Source organism: Drosophila ficusphila, unplaced genomic scaffold (genome assembly GCF_018152265.1).
Source record: "Drosophila ficusphila isolate 14025-0441.05 unplaced genomic scaffold, ASM1815226v1 contig_198, whole genome shotgun sequence".
NCBI classification, from domain to species: domain Eukaryota; kingdom Metazoa; phylum Arthropoda; class Insecta; order Diptera; family Drosophilidae; genus Drosophila; species Drosophila ficusphila.
Genome location: NW_025064092.1, coordinates 6525972 through 6534433, shown reverse-complemented (window position 1 = coordinate 6534433; position 8462 = coordinate 6525972). Strand labels below are relative to the sequence as shown.

The window sequence follows — 8462 nt, the reverse complement described above, 5'->3', positions numbered from 1 at the left end:
CTGCATGCGAGTGAATCAGAGCGATTAAGACTAACTCCTTTTAGTATTGGTCCGATCTTATCCGATCTGAGCCGCTCCACCCTTGACCGACTGAAGCAAACAAGTACGTAAGTGCACGGAATTTAGAATCCAGAATCAATGTGAGGAAATTCCCGGCTCTCGACCACTTAAATTATTTGCCTGCCGCGAATTGAATTGTCGTCACCTGTCGTTTGGTCGTTTGATCGTTTGGTCGTTTGGGAGTGGGCCGAAACTGACCACAGACACGAACTGAGTGGCCGGCCGACTGGCTAGCAACCTGATTATGGTTTGGGTAAATCACCGAGCGGCGAAACGCTGCTCCGTATTTGCCCAAGTGTTTAGAAGCTAGTGAAGCACTCTCTGGCTTTCCAGAGCTCCGGCTCTCCGGATTGACGCGTCATCTCCCCATTCAGTCCGGATCCCGAATCCAAATCGGAATCGTTATTCGCATCTCAGATTCAGATTCAAATTCAGATTGAGATTCAGTTTGACGCGAACTCAAATGGTGGATCGCGAGGCACACTCATTTGTTTGCCCAGCGCATTATATTGTGAATGGAGCGATGGTGGGAAGCACTTGGGTCGCCCGTTCGGGCCAAAAACTAAACAAGGGGCTCGGACAGGTGAGAGAATTGGCTATTTTTGGCATCGGCCCTCTTCCACAAGTCATTCGAGGTGCGATCTGTGACGCACTGGGGTTCCCTGAACCGGGTTCCTGGTACCTTGTTAACTTAACTCAGCTTACCTGCTTGCCTGGTTACCCTAACATGACGTATACGTAACTATATCACGTATACGTAGCGTTAACAACTAAACATACAACATATCTTACAACTCACCTCAGTTAATTCGCGCGTATTGATTGAAGGAAAATCCCACCGATGTAGCTACAAGAAAAGAAATAAAAAAGAAATATCAATATTTTGAAGGTCACAAAAAACTGAAAAATGGGCAGAGTTTGAGTTTCCCTCCACTCATAATCTACCCCAAAAAGTAGGCAACTGTAAACAGGAAAAGCTGTGGCAGAAAAGCTTTCACAAAAGCTGGAAACTTATTTGTAGCCGGCTTTTGAGCGTCTCCTGTAACAGTCGCGTCCTTTGTGAGTAATCCGATCAATCAGGTAGTTATTTTAGACCTTTCAGCCATTTCACTTGACCGTCTGCTTCGCTCCTCCGCCCCCCAAAATTCTTCTGTTAGCTTGACTTATTTGTGGGACCCAGAATGAAATGGAATGCCTGAGTCATTCCGAAAAACGTTTACTTCGCCTTGGATTTTATATTAAGTTACAAAACAATTGATTCTAACGATGACTAATGTGCTAGTAATCTGTGGAAAATATTTTTGGGGTCTGGAAATTAATATTTGCTTACACTTAGCTATACAATCTACTCGAAAATCACCTTCGAGGTTTTATACGAGTATAGATTGATCCAAAATGTATGAAACATTTTTAAGGTGGAGTTGATATTTACTTTTTAATTTTACAGTCAAACCTCGCTCAATTCACTAACACTAATTCACAGCCACTTATATTAAATTTGGTGTTGTAATTATTTAAAGAATAAAGGATAAGAATCGATTTTCGCCTTTTTTTTTTGTAGAAGTAACTAATTTTTTTCAAGATGACTATGTTTTTAAAATTTGATGTTGCAATTATTTTAAGTATAAGGAATATTTGTTTGTTGGTTTGGTATATTTTTTGTGGAATTTATTAAAATGTATTTTCCAGTGGACTACGTTTTTCTTTTTCAATATTGACTTTGTTTTTTTTTTCTTTCTTTGCAATGTAAATAATCTGGAGAAGTGGTTCACTGTTTGGGTAAAACATAAAAGCAATCGAATGCAATGAAAATCTGTTTGGCTGACAGAACGAAGTGAGAATGCCCCTTTCTCTCCGATGTTTGCTGCCTACACAAACTCTCTTCCTCTCGTTGGCCAACACACATGTTTTAATGACGACTGGCGATATGCGGATGGTTTGGGAGAGGATGGGAAGCCATCCGTATTGTTTACTCACCGTTTGGATGGCAGACAGCTGCTTCGTCGTTGTCACGCTATAAATGCTATTAATGCTTTTGCCGGCGGACAACAGGTAAGCCCACGTTAATTACGGGCCGCGAGAAATTCACGAAAAATCCCCGAACTAGTGTTGGATTTGAAATAAAGAAACACACTTTTGGCTCCACACAAGGGCTTAATTGGGCTGCAAAAAACAAACAAAAAAAAGACACAACTCGGAGGAAACAGAACCGGTGAGGTCGAATGATGAAATTAAACTGAGACGAAGCCGCACAGAATCGACAGCCGGAGGTGCTGAAAAGGAAAAAATGTTCGAAGCAGAGCAACTGCGGTTTATTTGACTAATGTAAACGCAACTGCACTGCCGACCCAACCCACGTAGCCCCAAAAACTCACCTTCTATTGTTTACAAAGTTCTCACGGAACACATGACTGTTTCAAATCTATAATAATTAACAATATCTGTTATAAGGTACCAAAAGAGTTAAAAACCCTGAAAGGGCTTTGATCTGTGTTAATTATCTAGTAAATGTTCTTAGCCGAGAATGAGCGTGTTTATCAAAAAGAATTTAGTTCAATTAGCTGTACAGTTAACCCACTTTTGGGGACACGACTGTAAGCAGGTGTGTGTCTCAACTAAGCCAATGGTTTGGCGACTGAGTACAAAGCTCAGGGTTCGAGGCCTGGATTTGTGTACTATACAAGCGTGTTGCCAATAAAAAAAAAAACGATATAAACTCAATCACTTTTACCCAAAAACAAGACATAAAATGTTTTCTAATAGAAAATAAACCAACAATAAAGAACTCCACAGACAATGGCTCAAAGTGGATGGCTAAGAAGCTTTCAAATGAATAATAGGCTAGATAACATCCGGCGTAATTAGGCCAATATGATTTGGCCCAAGAGCGTAATTGCACGCCGTCCCCTTGGCAACAACAATGCGATGACAATGGCCGCCGAACCTGGAAGCTGATTAGCCGGCAACAGTTGTGGCCGCTCCTTTGTTGCGTTGCCCGGTTAGCCATCCTGTTTGCCACTTTTCGCCGTGCGCCTCAATCGCACTGCAGCTTTCGAATTTCACGCTTGACATGTGGTCGGCGTTGGCAGCAGCAGGCTCTGCAGCTCAAAGCCACCACCCTCCAACAGCCAACAGCCTACACCCACCGCAGTCCAGCGAGCACACCTCAAAGGACACCCTCCCACAAGGCCTGTCAAATAGTAAAGGCCGAAGAGCCACATTTGAAAAGTAGAGCTTCAAATAATATAATAAAAAGCAATAATAAGCAATGTCTGCTGATAAACTTTTTTGAGTGAATATAAGCTAGTATGATTTTTGCTATTTATTTTTTTATTAAATGTTTTGCATTAAAAAATTAGAAAAAATAATGTGCCCACTGTGTGAAAAATGAAAATGTATACAGCTTTTAATTATTTCATTACATTTAAATCGCTAATAAAATCAATTTGTAAAATTCTATCCGCCATTGTATTCATTAAACTTATTAGAGAATTTATGCAAACGCATTGAAAGGCATAGAAAATAAAATCACCTGAAGCCTGATTAGGAGATTTTGCAGTGCGGAAAATTGATGAGCACTAACAGGGTATTTAGATGTTCGATTATCCTGTGGCTCCTCGAAAGCCCGACGCTGGTGTGGGCACCGCTGGCTGTTTGGCCAGTCAAGCGTTGCATAAAGCGCATTAACATTTAATGCCTCTTGCCGGTCGTTTCCTCCCTTTGTCCTGTTGCTTCCCTCTCCCCTCCTCTTACTCCTTTCGCCTTTCCCCTTGCCCCTTTCTCTTTGCTCGCCTTTCTCCTTGCCCCTTTCTCGCTGGCAACCTGGCCAATGTGGATAGCCATCCTGCCGAATTCGCGTTGCGTTGCATACTTGGAGGCAGAATGGATGTTTGATTTATGACTGACTGCCGCTGGCCAGGAATCGCTGTGGCAAGGTGGTTCGGTGGCAAGGTGGTTCGGTGGCAAGGTGGTTCGGTGGCAAGGTGGAAAGGTGGTCCGCTAGGTGGTTGCACATGGCAGATTTCCGCCATGCCCCGCTGGCCATCAATCATCGGTGGAGCTGAAAACCCCCAGCCAGACTCCAGAAATGAATGCGTCGGCAATCTGTACACATAAACTATTTATTTCCGTATATATGTATATTCCATATGTATATATAGATGTATATGGGTGTATATTTAGCTGTATATTGGGTATTGTATGTGTGGTAAAGTACTCTCGCCTGGTGCACATCCTCCATCCTCCATCCTCCATCCTCCTCCTTCGCATTCCAGTTCCACTCTCCACGGGATTCATGGATTCATGGATTGTTGGATTCATGGATTCTCAAATTATCTCGGATGGTGGAAGGTTTGGGCCACTTCTCTCGAGGAGCATACACATATAAACCTATTTAAGTACTCCTTACATCGCCACTTGCAGTTTAGTTAATTGTATTGTTTTTAGCTTTCGTTTATCGTTAATCATTTTTTTGTTTGTTTTTCGTTTACATTATGTGTCATCAATTGATTGTTTTACATTCGGTTGCATTTGGATTTTGGCTTTTAAAAAAAAACACACTACCTTTCTGCTAATTTCCCCTGCTAGCATACGCATAACTATGTACAAACGTATTCCCAAAAAGTGTCCTTTCCCCCGGATTCCTTCCTCCGTTATTTACACAGATATATAGCCTAGTTATATATGCATGTCGGATATTACGTGCCACTCTCGACCATCGCTTAACTCACTAGATTATGCGTAGTTTTGCCCACTTTTCCCCCCTCCATTTTTCTTTTTTGGTTAGCCCACCAAAGCCCTAGAAATCAAATCATTCACCCCAATCAAATCAAATGAAAAGCCGCTCGAATTTAAGGTTCCCCAGGTGCCGCACTCTAAAAAGGGTTAAGTTGCAACGTGGGGCGCCGTGTTAACACTACTAAAGTATTTTTTTAGTCGGTGGTAACCGATTGTTAAGTAGTCTTAGGTCTTAACGCACACACAAAAAACAGACATGTGGATAAACATTAACAACAATTGAACAACGGTAATTACAATTGCACGACATCAACAACGTCAACAACAAATGACAATGAAACGCCCCCAAAGGGAGACAATCGGCGGCGGAACATTGGAAGTGCCTGCCACAAATTGCGGCATTGCCCGTTGTTCCTTGTCCCGCCGCCGATTATCGCCGGAGCTTCGGTATTATCCTTGGAGGCATTATTATCCTTAGAGGTACACACACACACATATATACGAATATGTTTGGTATTCATAAATCTAACTGCACATTCAATGCTAAATCAATCGAAAAAAATTGCGTTCATTTAGTAGTGTTTTTTGGTGTGTGTATATATGCGGTATATATGCATGTACGTTCGTGGTATATATATATATACAACTATCAAAAATAGGACAAATAGAACTTGAGAGTTGCTTTGACCTTCTGCGAAGGGATCTATTTGGATTAGTAGATAGTACCAGATCCTAGACTCCGACTTTCCCCATTTCCCCTCGCTATTTCCTCCTTGGATTCCCCTTCATTTTGTACACATTTATTGTTACATAGTTTAGATCGGTTATAGCAACGATATATATATATAGAACAACAGTTAGGAGGATGAGCAAAACGTGGACAACTTTAGTTCGCTGCGACCAAGAAGGATCGCACTTGTAAATAGTTTTAATATATATATATATATAGATATATATATAAATGTTTTTAATTTTTAATTTAGTTTTGTTTCTCATGTGTAGATATTGTGTATATTCATATATGCTTGTATATGTATATGTATAGATATATATGTAGATCTGCCGCGCTGCAGCACTATAACACACTGAAAGTGAAAGTTAACTTTGGGTTACCTCCTTGAGACACGCACATGGAAATCGAAGTCTAAAACACATTTGTTTGTCGGGCACATTGAGATACAATTGTTAGATTGTTAGATGGATAATTCATTAAACATACGCGTATGGTTATTGTACGAGTGTGTGTGTGTGTATATTCCCACACACCAAACACACACTGCATTTGCAATCCGCTATCTAATCCTTCTCATACTCCTCCTTGCGATAAATCCTTGCCGCAGGCCATATTGCCCATCATCAACGCCATTTGGTTGCCTTTGATCGAAATTGACAAATTGACAGAGCCAAATGCCGCCCATAGAAACACACTTGATTGATTGCAATATTGACTGATTGTTTGCTTCTGTGTTTGTTTGTTTGTTTCTTCCTACTTTCTCAACTTTCTCTTTCTCTCTCTCTGGTTTTTTTTTTTGCTATCTCTCAATGTTTTTCTATAGCCCCCACTGTTTGCCAATTTCTGCAATTGCGAATTTCCAATTTGAATTTCTTCGTTAATTGATTTTCAAACTTCTTCCTGGGGAAAACTTCCCCAGGCTCCTCACTTTTCCCCAACAGTCAGCTACTTTTGAGCTTCTGCCTGCGTATTATTTTACGTTTAACATTAAATATTCAACGCGAACATTAATTTATATTCGATTTTCAATTCAATTCGATTCGATTCGATTCGATTCGATTCAATTCGATTTGGTTCGACTCGATTTAGTGTGTTATTTGTTTGTGATTTGCGATGATTTTTGCCTCGAGTAAGCTCAGATTGTACATACAAATTACATTTATTGTGTGGTTTACATTGATTAAAACTCTTGAGTCTGTAGACATTTACTTCTTATTCTCCGTAGATATATATGTGTATATATAGATATATATATTCGTATATTGTAACGTGTTTATATGCACGCTGCCGTGCTGATTTCATTGTGTGTGTGTGTGTGTATTTATTGTGATATGGTTGTGGCAACCGTTGGAGCATCATCTTTCGCACTGATTCACCCGATTGTTGGTGACTCGATAATTATAAAGACCGATTTGTGTGTATGTATGTATATGCCACGGCTGCCTTTTCATATGTCTGTGTATTCGTGTTCATACTCCTCAACCTTCATCTTCGATATGCCAACTGCAATGGGCACCACAAAAAAAAAATAACCAACCATACATAATATATATATTATATATCGTTAGTTGGTATTGCCCCAAACCGGCAATGCTTCAAAAAATCCTCAATAATCTCCTTCCATCCGGGATTTACTCAGCCGCTGAAACCCGCTTAAATTGCTCTGCACGTAGAAAAATATTCGTATTAATATATTCTCTGCCCTTCGTATTTAACCCAATTCTTCTCGATTCTCCGCTCTTCATTTTCTTTGACTACAAATGTTATGCAAATGTATGAGAATATATATATATATATATATTTGGTATTATTAAATCTGTATCAATATTAGTTATACATGAGGTACAATGCCTTTTTGGGTGGAGGTTGGATGGGGTGAGCTTTTTGTCTCGTTCCTGAATACTCGATTCCTGATTCTCCTGATTGACTCCCCTGCAGCGTTGCCTTAATCTCTATCGTCTATCGCTTAACTATCTGCCTATCGATCACTGTTTATCGCTTATCGTTTCGCTTGCGCATTCGCCTTTGCACTTACCATTTACCGTTATCCATAAAGTTACTTGTACCGTTTAAAAGTTGCTCTCTTGTACTATTATTATTAATCGCCGTCGATCGGATTCTAGTGTTAATCGGTATTATGTTTACCGTTTATTGGATGTATTTGTGTATTATTCGGTTACCTTTTTCAGGTACAGTAGGTCACTGTATTTTGTGTTTAGTACTTATTTCTCCATTTGATCCTTCGTTTACTGGCTTTTCTTATTCGTTATTTCTGTAAGTATCAAATATATTAATCGGGCTTTTCTGTCAGGTATCGATAGCATCGGTTCTGTTATTATTGTTTCGATTTTAGGTATACGGTTTACTTCGCAGTTCTAATTTCTCATTCAGTTACCGTCTGATCAACTTTCACTGCCGACCTTTTTTATGCAATGTTCTCAGTGTTTGAATTTATGTTCATGATTGGTGAAGCCTCTGCTGTCAATTATTATATTGTTTTGTGAGTCATGTGAGTGCTGTGTTGTGATTATGATTGATTTTGATTTTCAAATATTATCTGCATCTTCGCTTCCTCGAAACAGAGAGCCAAACTGTGCTTTTAATCTGTCATTGAGCCGCCGGCTTGTTCATTATGTTCATGTGATTGTGATTTCAATGGTGATTTCTGCTGCGCTTATTGTTCACTGCATTGTGTAAGCCTCCAACTTCGTTCGCATTGATTTTGGAATTCGATAAGGATTTCTGGATCTCAGAGGTGCAAGTAGCTGGCTAAAATTACACAGAAGACCACATATAAGCATGTTAAGCTTTAAGTTTGAAAGGCTTAAAGTATTAAGCCAATTAGGAAGTGTGTGAGATAAAGCATTGCCAATTTAAGTTCGGAATTAACAATATAATCATTATTTTAAAACTTTAGGCAACTTTTAGGCAA

The 8462-nt window shown here is 39.8% G+C and overlaps 1 protein-coding gene across 1 annotated transcript in view; it reads right to left on the bottom strand.

Moving 5' to 3' along the window:
• Window positions 1–4167: 4167 nt before the first annotated feature.
• Window positions 4168–8462, bottom strand: part of LOC108088723 — a 40143-nt gene continuing 35848 nt past the window's right edge. Inside the window, 1 exon segment of the mRNA XM_017186669.2 lies at window positions 4168–8299. The gene's annotated coding sequence lies outside the window, so the exon portion shown is untranslated.